This window comes from Crotalus tigris, unplaced genomic scaffold (genome assembly GCF_016545835.1).
Source record: "Crotalus tigris isolate CLP2741 ecotype Arizona unplaced genomic scaffold, ASM1654583v1 scf7180000017792.2578787, whole genome shotgun sequence".
Taxonomy (NCBI): Eukaryota; Metazoa; Chordata; class Lepidosauria; order Squamata; family Viperidae; genus Crotalus; species Crotalus tigris.
The window spans coordinates 398,378-411,285 of NW_024096639.1; the positions used below are offsets into that span (position 1 = coordinate 398,378).

At 38.7% G+C, this 12,908-nt stretch overlaps 1 protein-coding gene across 2 annotated transcripts in view; it reads right to left on the minus strand.

The window, feature by feature from the left end:
* The window catches only part of SPSB4 (splA/ryanodine receptor domain and SOCS box containing 4), a 243,419-nt gene that overhangs the window by 85,820 nt on the left and 144,691 nt on the right, over nucleotides 1-12,908 (minus strand). The window contains exon 1 of one of the 2 annotated variants that reach the window (XM_039342463.1): nucleotides 5,608-6,370. The exons of the other annotated variant lie outside the window; for it this stretch is intronic. The gene's annotated coding sequence lies outside the window, so the exon portion shown is untranslated. Of the gene's footprint in view, nucleotides 1-5,607; nucleotides 6,371-12,908 lie in introns of those variants that run through there. 2 annotated transcript variants of the gene reach the window in all.

Consider the following 12,908-nt stretch of genomic DNA (forward strand, 5'->3'; position numbering starts at 1 on the left):
ATCTTTCCTGAGATCAGTTCGAGTGATCTATAGAGAAACATTGGAACCATAGGCTCCTGCTTTGTGGAGTGCTTCTGAGTTTTACCCCATCTCCCCTTTTTTTCAATATCTAGTGTACATGAAGCCACTCAAGAGATCATCTATTGATATGGCGTGATGTATGATCAATATGTGGAGGTACCCAATTATACAGCTCAGTTCCCAGATATCCAAATGAAGTTGTAAAGGTTTTTCCCCCCCAGCATCTAGGTGGGGAAGAACAGGTTGCGCTCAATCTTTCAAACCTGAATATCTATGGGGTTTGGATCTCTGCGATCTGAAGGTTGCAGGATTTCCATCTTTGATTCTAGATGAGGTGGAATTATCTTGTTCAAGCTTAGTGTGCAATCTGGGGGGTTCTATTGAAGAGCAGAGGACAGCTAAATCTTTGCACATTGTGTGCCAGTTATGCCCATTCCTAGAGTGGGAAGTCCTGCTCATGGTCACTTAAGTTGGTACCTCCCAATTAGATTGTTGCAATGCACTTTACGTGGGGCTGCCCTTGAAGATTATCCAGAAGCTTCAGTTGTTCTAGAATGCGGCAATACAATTAATTATGGGCACATCTTATAAGGCTTATGGAATACTGCTACTCTGCAAGCTACACTGGCTTGAAACAGTGGATGTGATTCAAGATGCTGTTATCACCTTTAAAGCCCTACATGGCATAGGACTGGGATATGTGAGGAACCACCTGCCAACAACATCTGCAGGCTTCACATACTCCCACAGTTCAAAGAAGTTTCTTCTTTTTAAAGTCTTGTCGTTTTATGATACCTTTTTATGGTAACTGAGAAGCATGACTTCACTGTGTCTGCCCATTCTCTGGAATGTCCACCCCCTCCAATACACAACAAGCCCAATTGTTCTCACCTTTAGAAAAACTATTAAGACCTGATTTTTTCCCCCAGGGATTTGGGAGTTGAGACCCCTGCCTCCATTTGTTTTTTTTTGTTTTGTTTTGTTTTGTTTTAGTGCTTGGCTGCCAATTTATATTTTATATTTTATTCTTATATACTGTACATGTTTCATTCTACCTGGGAGCAGAAATTATTGTTCATTTGTTGTGTTGTGTGCTGCCCAGAGTTACACTGTTTGAGTTGGGTGCCTAATAAATCTAGTTAATATTGACATAAATTAATATATTCATTTATACATTTTAATGAACTATATTTAATAAAAACATGGCTTAACATCTTCATGCTGAGAGTGACGGGAGTGTAGTCCATCATATCTGCAGGCTACCATCTTGAGGAAGGCTGTGTTAACTATTAAAGGACACTGATTAGGTTTTTATGTTATGCTAAGCTATGATTTATTTTAACCTCCACACTAGAAACTTAAGCTACAAATTAACAAATGTTGCATATAGTTAAAACTTTCGACTTAACATATAAATTGATTCAGACTTGCATATGCTCAATGCATTTTGCATTTATCATTAATTTTTGCATATTAATGATACTGCAATTTCATTAATTTATGTGGGGTTTAATATTAGGGAGAAATTGTCTTTTTGTCTAACTTGAACTAAAATACATGGATTATACATTCAGAATTTGCAACAATATAAACTTGAAACTACAATTCTCCATAGTCTTTCCCAGCAAGGAACTTTATCAACACCTGAATTTCAAGCTGCATAGTCCTCTATCCAGGAAGGATACTAGCAATAACACATGAACAATTTGTCCAACATATCTGGACAACACATCTGGGAATGGCAATTACCATATAGCAGTAACTTGTAGTAAGAATTGTAGTGATCATGCCTGGTGGGATACAACTTTTTTTTCTATCTGCAATTGGAATTTTACTCTACATCTGGAACCCATTAACAAAGGACTTTACGGATAAAGATAATGACCAATTTTAATTGTAATGGTCACTTTATCTCATATGGACAAAGCACAGCCTAGTTGAAACCATGATGACATTATGATGCACTTACCCCTCATACACAGAAACTCATACATAGTATTTAGTCTGTTTTACGCTAAATTTTCTAGCTTATCAATAAACACACATTCTTTCTTTTTCCATGATCTAGATTAAAACAAGAATGGAGAATTAGTGTACCTTTTCATTCCAATCCTGTGGTTTGTATCTATTTTCTCCCTAGGACAGAAATAAATATTTTTCCCATACCAGGTAGACAGACAAATACACACTAATAAGAAAGACAGTTTTGATTCTACAGATGAGAATGACTTCAAATGCACACAAAAATACAAAAAAACGCAAAACAACAGGGAAGTGCTGGCCATATATTCTGGGAACAGACTGTTTACCTTGGAATAATCTTAGCAAACTAACACCAAGAAAAGCAGCAGATGTACATGATTCAACTAGAGGACAAGAAGCAGTGTAAGATGGAACAGGGAGATCTATGAGACAGAAATCATGTTCAGATGTATTGTAAAGACCATATTGATGAATGAAGCTGCTCATCCTACATTAACCAAAGGTGACAGAAATATGTATACATGTAATATAATAAATATACTTTTAAAAATATCAATGAACCAAGCCATCTTCAACCTTGCATTAATAGTTACTGGATTAATTAATTATGTACAATTAGGTCAGCATGAGTCTTAACAACCCCCAAAGTAGGCCTTCTTCAAAATTATCTGAACGCAGGCTTACTTTTCAGAACTATAATCTGCTGTTTCTATATTGTATTGGCCAAAGGCTTGGGATTTATATATTCCAATAGCATTTGAAAATTGATGAAACTCTAGCAATTATTCAAGTTGCATCAAGTACATAACAAGTATGTTATCCTCAGAAGGCAAGAATTGAATCTTGCAGATCTTATAGTTTAAAAGCATTTTCATTAAAGTAATGTTGTATTGGAAGAATGCTCTTAATAAAGGATGTATGAAGCAGTAGTAGGTAGAATTCCAGAAGAGGAAAAGCAAGAAAATTATTTAAAAACATAACTTCTATTGAACTGAACTCATTAAAAAGTGTTCAAGAATCCCTGTTAAAAAGATCTCAGAAAGACGATGCATATTCCCAATATATCTATATTTTGAAAAGAAATATGAGAAAGCCCCTTTTAATTTCAGTACCGATACTTACTAGTAGATTCAACCTTGCTATGTTCCAACAAAAAAAGGGGGGGAGGAAATATGCGCAAGAATAACAATGACAATTCTCAGTTTTGGATTGTGACAATCCTATTTTGCCTGCCAATTATAACCAGTCAATCAGGGATGGTAAGTGGAGTAAATATGTAATCAATTATTTGAGAGAACTGAACATGGGAACAGAAAATGCTGAATGAATAGGAAAATAAACTCTTGTTCCTCAAGACATCAACATCCAGCAGATGGAATACCAGTAAACAGAAGACGAAAGACTGAGTGTGACAAACATTTCACTTCAAAGAGAGTTAGACAGTGACCTACACACAGAACTGGGACAAACAGCACCTAGGGAGGAAGGGAGACAGGAATAGTTGTCTGCTCTTGGTACACGGAAAATCCATTATGCTACGCTTACATTACCACAAGAAGTCTGGAGACTTAATGAGTATTGCCACAAAGCAGCAGGAGACAGTTTTCACTCAGCAGGCATTGTGTGACAAGGGGTTATTTATTTTGGAAGCTAACAAGGATCTGCAACAAAAAGTTTTCTTTGGAAGTATAAAATATCCACCTCATCTAACCATTAACCATGATCAGTGGAGCAGCTGAGGAGGATCCAATCTATGTCAATTCCTTTGAAAGTACTGTGGCTTATGACTTATGTGTCTCATTGGTTTTACTGGAACTGAAATGGCTAACAGTTTAACTGCACTGCAGTTACTCCAAGCCTCTGTTCTTACTGGCTGATTTATACACCTATGTGACATAGGTAAGGACACTCCTTTCAAATAACTAGGCATATCCCTAGTTATTTACAAACTAGGGATATGCCAAATATATAAAAGATACCCTTTCATGATCATTTTCTTTACTGTTCTATACAGATAGTTCCTGGTAGGATCATCACTTGTTAAAATGAATAAAATAATGAGATTCAATAGAACCTGCTGCCTTAAACAGTGGACTCTCAGTCTAATCTATTGTTTGCCACAAAGAGTTACTATAGAAATGTGGTGTTTCATTTCACAGCTTCCAATGCATTCTCTGTTCTTCTTCCTCAGCAGTGTCTTGAGAAAGTCAGAGTGTCTCAGATGCATTAATAAATTAAGCTTCAGTGCCCTTGCCAGAAAGGAAAGTATTACTTTTCTCCTAAGTGCAAGTGATGAAACTGAGCAGAGGGGTTGTGCTGGGTCAAATAACAAGACACAAATAGAAGAATGGCTTCCATTCTTGAATTTGAGATCTTGGGAAGGATCCACACTACCTCTACAGTTATTGATGCTGGCATCTATATATACTGTCCCCTAATACGTAATTCCATTCCTCTATTTTGTAAAATTAAATAAAAATCTCAACAGAGGCAGGGCCATTCAGCGTCCACAATGCAACAAGATATATTGATCAAACAAAGGTTAAACGGCCAGAAGCTGAAAGACATTGGCTGAGTGCTGTCTCTTCCCAACTCTACAAACACATTCCTTGAATGAATTATTTCACAATGGAATAATTTCTATCATGGACAAGGAGTACTACTGAAAGGAAGAACTGGGAAGGGACAAAGTTGATTAGTCTAACCACTTTTAAGCAAAGTTATGATTAAAGCAATAAACCAACATGTAACACTTATTGCAGAATGTGCATTTGGATACAGAACTTTTAGTGCATATAACATTCATATACTGCCCCTCTTTTTAGAATGAATGAGTTATTTGTAGTTAAATAATCAATAAAAAAATCAGTAACTATGAGGGAGTATTGAAAAGAAATCAGCTGTTCTTTAGCGGGAACATGTGCCACTTATTGTAGAATGTACATTACTTTTTACAAGGCTCAGCACATGCAGACCACTGCCGTCTGAGTCACAGTGCTTCATCAAGGCAGCTTTGATCACAGGAAATTATTCTTGCATCTCTTAGAATAAGTGAGCCTGGTAAATTAAACCTCGTCTCCGCTCCATTTATAACATCCTAGCAAAATATAATGGTTTCAGACACCGCATGTATCCTACCGTACGCTTATTTGTTCTTGGATAATCAGCTTATTTATCATACAAATAAGTCAAGCTTGGACAGATTTTAAATCTGCATCTACAACGGACCGGGTGAAGTTCCAGAGTTTCATTTTTAGCAACAGCTGTTTAATCACCAAGCCACGCAGTGCTTTGCTTCAACGTTATATTTTTTGAGACACATTTAAATGTTGACGTCCTATAGCCAGCTGAGTAAACCATTCCCGATTAGCCGTTATATTTTTCCAAACACCATAAAAACAAGGAAGCATCTCCCCGTCAATCCCGCGTGTCTTGGATTTATAGCATGTACAGTGCCTCGTTCTTTTTTAATTTAGGCATTAAAAAAAAATCCAGAAAGACAAGCCACTTGGAAACAAGAGTCAGCAGCAGAGAATCTTGGGACAAGATTACAAGAATATCTCCCTTCAACAGAGAAAACGTCCACACCCCGTTATTGCTTACCCCAACGGCTGGTTTTGCGACGCTAGTCCCGTTCCGGGGGCAAAAACTCAGAAAAGTTGGAGCTCAACGCCGTGGAGGAACCACATCACGGTGGGGTGAGGGAAGCTGGGGGCGCTGGCACCAAAACTCAGGCAGAAATAGCCCGTCCTTTCCCCCCCTCCCCCCACCCACGGCCCGGCGCCGGTTTCTGGACTTCGCGTGCTCCACGCGTTTGCAGCAGACAATCGAGGCGAGCCGCACCGACAGGAAACTCCCCGCTGTAAACTCTCGGCAGAAGGAAAGTGGCCTCTGGGGCAGCCTGCCCTTTGCCGCCCCGGCTGCCTTGCCGTTGTTTCTTCAAAGATTCCTCCAGCTTTTATGCCTCGGCTTTTCTTCTCTCTCTGCCCAGCCTCTCCCCCGCCCCTTTCTTGCTCTCCCCTTTTATGACACAGACAGCCCAGATGGGAAGAGCCTGCAGCTAAAGCCAGTCCAGGCACCCCATCCTGAAAGCTGATCTTGCTGATCTCATCACCGAGGGCTACTAATCCAATGACCGGAGAATTAACAACAGATGGTGACGCCCCTTCTCTCCCTTCCTCGCATCGCCACTTAGCCTACACGTTAAGGGAAGGCGGGGGGGGGGGAACAGCCCGCCCGCGAGCGAACGAGGGAGCGCGCGCGAACGCCCACCCAAACACGAAATGCGAGTCCACCGGCAGAATGCAGAAGGGTAGCAGAACTGGTCTCGGGGTGGCCCAAATTGCATTTCCTGTCTGTATACACACTTCTCTGCCAGAGTTTACACAGGCGGGAGCTGCATTATTTAACCCCTTGTGAATAAATGGTGTCTCACAATCAGGAAAGAAGTTCCCTGATGTCTGTGATTTTGAGAATTTCTCGAATTTTTTTTGGGGGGGGGGAGAAAAGTACGTATGGGCTGTTTTGGCTTCCATAAGATGTTAGCTCTTTTTTCAGAATTGTTATACTGAAGCATCCTGTTTTTTCTTTTGAATCAATTGTTATTCAGATAGCTTTGTTCCAACAAGTAAGGCTACTACACCACCACTACCACCACCACCCCCTTTAAAAAAAAAAAACCATCTAAAACTCTTGCAGAAAATGAGAGTTCAACCAGACATTTGCTTTCATTTGAAACCTATTTGTATTTTGGTTCTGGGCAGTTTAAATGTCTTTCAGTGAAATAATAACTTGTAAGGTTCCCACATTTTATCAGTGTATGCACCATTCTAACTAAATCCCAAATATGCTTTTTCATGAGGCAACTGGACTTACTTATTTTTTTCTTTGAAGATGTTTCGCGAACAAAGCGAAACGTCTTCAAAGAAAAAAACAAACAAACAAGAAAGTCCACTTGCCTTGTGAAAAAGCATCTTTTTCATAGATTTTCTAACTAAAATACAACTTTTTTTTAACAACAAACACCTTCCTTGTTAAGATATGAAGATGGACAGAACAATGAAATAAGAACACTTAAGAGCTAAACCTTCATCAGTCTAGAATTCATGCCCTCCAGCAACTGGTTTGAAGAGGTCTACAGCTTGCTATAATGCAGTCATGATTTAAAATCACTGATAAATCTTACTTTCTTGATCTTTTAAAAAAGCGGTGGTACGAAAATTGGTGCTACTCCAAATAATTGGGTTGCTTCAGTCTTTTGATTTACTGCAATTGATCAACTGATTTTCTTGAAATGATTTTAAGTGTAATATTCATCTTTCCACCCATCTATCCATCTACTGGAAAATATTCTGAAAACTGAAAATCTTTTATTTAAATGTTTTTGGATGGTTCATCAATTGACAGTTTATTTCGGTATTGGGTGGATATTTCTATCACTATTAACATTTTTAGATCTGAAATGGTCAACAGTAGGGTTTTCTAAAAGGCCTTTCATCTATTTTGAAATAACTCTTCCACCCCACTTCAAGTATTTTTGAAGGTATTTTTATTTCTATGTTGGTCTTTGATAATATGTTTCTGTTCAATTGGATTTAAAAAGTGTAGCAAGTAAAAAAGCAAGCTTTAGAATGAATTCTTTGAAAAATTCTTAAAAACCAAATTTGAAAGAAACTTGGATGCTTTAAAATATATGAGAAGCCACAATAGCTAAATGGACTTTTCACCCTTATTTCATTTTTCAAAGAGAACATTGGCTTTAAGAGGATACTAAAAATTTCCAAAACCAAGGAAGCTTTGCCCTATTTTTATTTAGTGCCCCAGAATATTTAGGCTAGCCACTCATATGTACGTAGGAGTAGGAACAGGCTCTTTATGTACTTGAAACGTATTTGGGAAAATAACACAGATTAGAAGAACTCCTAATGAAAGATATAGCATGATTCTGTATGTATTTCACATATTTCTTTTGATAGAGGCCAATCTGACTATATACTATACTGAAAAATCAAAAGGAATCAGCTTTGTAGCACTTTTTAAATCACCAAATGTTAGTAAAGGCATTAGTTAATACATTTTTATTTTCTAAAAAAACCTGATGCCTTTACTAAAATTAATTTGAAAAAAACCCCCACTACCAATGTCCTCATAGACTAACATGGATATTTTCCTACAATGTCTACTAGTGATAGATAGATGGGCAGGATTATATGTATCTGTCTTTGACAATATAAAAAATAATAGGACTTGGAAGTACTGCTATAGGAAGAGATAATTTTTGATCCTGGCAAAACTACCAAAGTCTACAGACTTACTCTATCCCACAGAATTAATGAACAGATCCTGAACTACATTCAAAGCAAGTTAAGGAGACCAGCCTTGATCAAGATTCCATCTGCACAGTAATATAAAATAAGCTTGTACTATTAATTCCTTATGCACTGCCTATTCCTGAATGTAGGGAAGCAAGAATAGGGCTCTATCACATCTTGGAGGTGAACCAAATCTCATACCAACACATTTGGAATAGCATTCAAAAGATACTCTCTATTTCAAGTGTGGGGCCGGCAAACACAGTTCCCTTCTATAAATTCATATAACTCAGGATGTAACTGTTCTGCCCAATGAAAGAGAATAGCCATACTTGCTATGCTTTTATACAAAATAATAATAAATAAAGATCAGTAACAAAAAGTACATCATTGTTATATTGTTAAAATGTTTTAAGAAGATTCTATTACAAACCAACAGAATCTTTAATCTGAAAATATAAACAAATCAAATGAAACAATTCTAATTGAATCAGAAAACAACCAATTCCAGTTGAATCAGCTATTTTCTATACTTGTATCCAATATTTCTTCTCGATTCAAGCAATAGCACTTAGAGTTATATACTGCTCCATAATTCTTTACAGTACTGTGTGAGTTGTTTACAGAGTTAGCATATTGCCCCCCAACAATCTGGGTCCTTATTTTACCAACTTTGGAAGGATGGAAGGCTGAGTCTACCTTGAGCTAGTCAGGATCAAATTCCTGGCTGTGAGTAGTGAGCTTGCAATTCTAACCACTGCACTACCATAGTAGTGAAAACCACTGTATCACTCAAGGTAGTGTTCATAGCAATCTCAGTCAGTCTCTCAACCAGGCATATACCAGACTGCACCTTAAGAAATTTTGTTGGACTTTTAGGTCCTTAAGTTGCTTAAAGTCTGGCAGTTGTAGCATTTTTGCTTGTTACAGCACAGTGCTCTCATCTGACTATACAGATTGCATCACAATTCTATTCACTGAGGCCTCTGAATCTGTGTCACCTTTCTAATGTATGTTTTTTTTTTTACTGAAACAAATATTTTGCATAACTTACTGCAGTTGCTGGTAAATGGAAAGTTTCCATCAGTGTTTCTAAAGTAACCGTGGTTGTGGGTGCTTCCTGCCTTGAATGGAAGAGAGGGATGAATGACTTTGACCTTCCTATCAATGGTACTCCTATATGCTGATGAGTGCTCATCCATAGTTTCAGTCTGCAATCTTCCTATTCATATCTGCCTTCTTTCATTTTTTTTGGTTTTATTTGTATATGAGTTCAGGAGCTGTTCCAATACTCCCTCTTGCCACAAGGGAGAAAATAAGCACAAAAGTAGTTTCATCCCTTTCTCAGGCTATAGGAGTGAAATCTTCTTCCAAGTTAGATAACTTCCTAAACTTGAGGTGAAAAGATTTGGTACCATATCAGTACATTATTAGTAGATAACAACAGATGCTTACAAATGTGATGTTTTTTTCAAGTAAATTTTATTTGGAAACACTACTTAGTTCCTATATTAAGGCCTGCTAATTTAAAGAAGTAAACAATGAAAAACTCTCATCGAGTCTCAAAATAGCACATCATTATCTACAAAAAGTGGCAAAAAAATTCATTGAAGTTTATTCTCAACATGTTGAAAATAACTGTCATCTGTTCTCTGTTACTTCATAATGTATGATGGTTTATACTTATAGAAAGAACTTGTTATACTTCAGCACATGTAGTATGTTAATATGCTTGCATAATTTCCCTTTAAAGGAGAATCTCAATTTCATAATTTCAATTCCTTAAACTTGATCGTACCTACAATGTTTTCCAGCCTTGTCTTATGTGATCGTAAGAAATGAAGCTAGTGAGGTAGGAACCAGCATTTTTAGCTCAGCATTTCCAGCTTAGGTCAATATATATCAATTGCTAAACATTTCAAGCCTGTTTTTGCATATCTACACAAAACAGCAGGAAGAAGCCCAGAATAACCTCACAGCATAGATTTATATACCATATGTGCTCATTTTATGAGACAGACTTCCTATATTTAATTTTTGTCTGCAAAATCATAGTTGCATCTGTGAGACTACTTCTCAGTAACAAGCTCCTGAATAAAGCATTAATATCTGGAGAGCTGAGTTTCAGAGGTACATTTGTGATGCTAGAAAGTAATAGACTATATACAATAGTGATTAATACGAAGTTCAACTGTGATATTACCAGTTCCTCTGCTGCCCAGAGATATAGAGAAAAAGGAAAGCACTGTCATATCTGGAATTCATGGCTAGAGGAATTTGCTGATTTTAGTAGCTAGGAGTGCTTTTTATTGTCAATTGCAACTCCAGACAAGACTGATATAATGTGTAAGTAGATCTACCCCTTAAAAACATTATGGAAACTTCAAGTAGTGCAAAATTCAATCATCAGCTTGCTTGCAGCTGATTGGCTACTTGGTTATATCAATTTTGCAACTTGGCACTGTTTTCTGTTCATTTCATGTTCAGTTTAAAGTGAACCTTCATTGTCTGGAACCAAGGGGCTACTTGGGGTCTTACGGATTTGTCCATTTCCTATAATCAAGTTCCATATATCAGTCATTGGGCCTTTTAAAAGAATGACTCATGTTTCTGTAATGTCTATCCAGAAAAGGATTGTTATTGGCAATGCAATGGACAATAAATGGTATTGAATGAAAGCAAATATTTTTTTTTAAAAAAAGATAAGAACCATGGTGACACAGTGATTAGAATGCAGTATTGTAGGCTAATTCTGCTGACTGCTCACTGCCAGCTGTTTGGCAGTTTGATCCTGACCTGCTCAAGGTTGACTCAGCCTTCTCAGATCAGTAAAATGAGGGCCCAGATTGTTGGCGACAATATGCTACGTCTGTAAACCCCTTAGAGAGGGCTGTAAAGCACTGTGAAGTGTTTATAAATAATGTTGTACCTTTCCATCTCTGTACATACAGTAATCTTGTCACAATAATCATATACAGATAATCATTGACTTACTACCACAATTGAGCCCAAAATTTCTGTTAAGTGAGACATTTGTTAAGTGAATTTTGTTCCATTTTATGAACTTTCTTCCCTTAGTTGTTAAGTGAATCAGTGCAGTTAATAAATTAATAACCTGGTTGTTAAGTAAATCTGGTTTCCATATTGACTTTGCTTGTCAGAAGGTTGCAAAAGGAGATCATATGATTGTCAGAATCCAATTATATTTCATCTTTAAATTATCAAATATAGAAACTCCCAATTCTGCCTTCTCTGGATTCTGCCATAAGAGGGAGAGAAGGGGGAGAACAAAGGGGCTTTATGGCCCTCACTTCCTTCTTTACACTTCAAAGAGCGGAATGCTGAATGTGTGTTTATTGTAACCTCGAAGTGTTAGCATACCAAAGGAGGGTAGTTGCCTTTCATGTAGTTATCTGAAGTCCCCATCCAGACGGAAGAAAGAAGAAAGGGGGCGGAATTGTGATACTTGAAACTATCACTGGAAGGGGGGTTGATTGGGTGGGACTACTGGGGAACCCCTTAAAACCTTGAATGGAAGAGCTTGAACCCCAAGTCCTGTCTAGCATGCCTGCAACCATTTTCTCTTAATAAAGGATTCCTGTTGGAAGAATTATTCCAAGAGTTCTGTCTTCTTAAGATGCAAAGTGGGGTGGGTCCTTACATTAGACAGGACTTGCAAAATTAATCCACCTGGAAGGGAGACCCTTGCCGGGGGATTTTGCAAAAAATTTACCATGTCAGACAATGGAGAAAGAGAGGGGGAAAACTCCCTGGAAAGAGAGCCGCTGACCCAGTTGGAACCTTGCCAGATGTTGGGATCTGAGAGGTCAGATTCCTCGGGAGAAGAAGTGGTGGAGACACAGGACCACAAGCCTCGCTGGTCGATGAACGTTGGAAAGAAAAGTGAGTGGAGAAAGGAATCAAGAAAGGTGACCCTGAGACGGGGGACCAAGCAACCAGAATGGAAGCAGGAGATGGAGAAATCCCTGCACGCAAGTGAAGAGGGAGGAAGCTGGGTACCGTACTCAGACTGGATCCTAGAGAAAGCTATTGACCTGATGAAGAGAACTCTCAGCTCCCTAGGAGAGGAGAATACTGAGCCCTACGGCCGCCCCAGTTCCTGGAGCCACAAAGGGAGAGACACCGAGGGGGACGTGGAACCTGCAACCCCAGGGACATCTACTGATCCAGGAGCCCCCACCCCCTACCGGACCACAGATGGCAATCTGGACGGAAGACACTACCACCCACAACGGAGGCACCGATCCATTCCAAGACGTCCACCGTTGGAGGTGAAATTCAAAGGGGAGCCAACACGCTTGGGGTTTTTCCTAACCCAAGTACTCAGCTACATGGAGGAATATGGGCAGGACATTCCCAGTGACAAAGCCCGCATTCGGATCGTGCAATCTGCCCTGGATGGACCAGCTGCGGATTGGGTAGTGAACTTGCATGACTCCAATGCCCCAGAACTCAGTAACTTCAACCGTTTCATGTCCTCTTTGAGAAGACGATTTGAAGACCCCCTGGCTGATCGCAAAGCCCGTGAAAGAATAACAACGATGAGGCAAGGCAAACGCCCAGTGGCCGAGT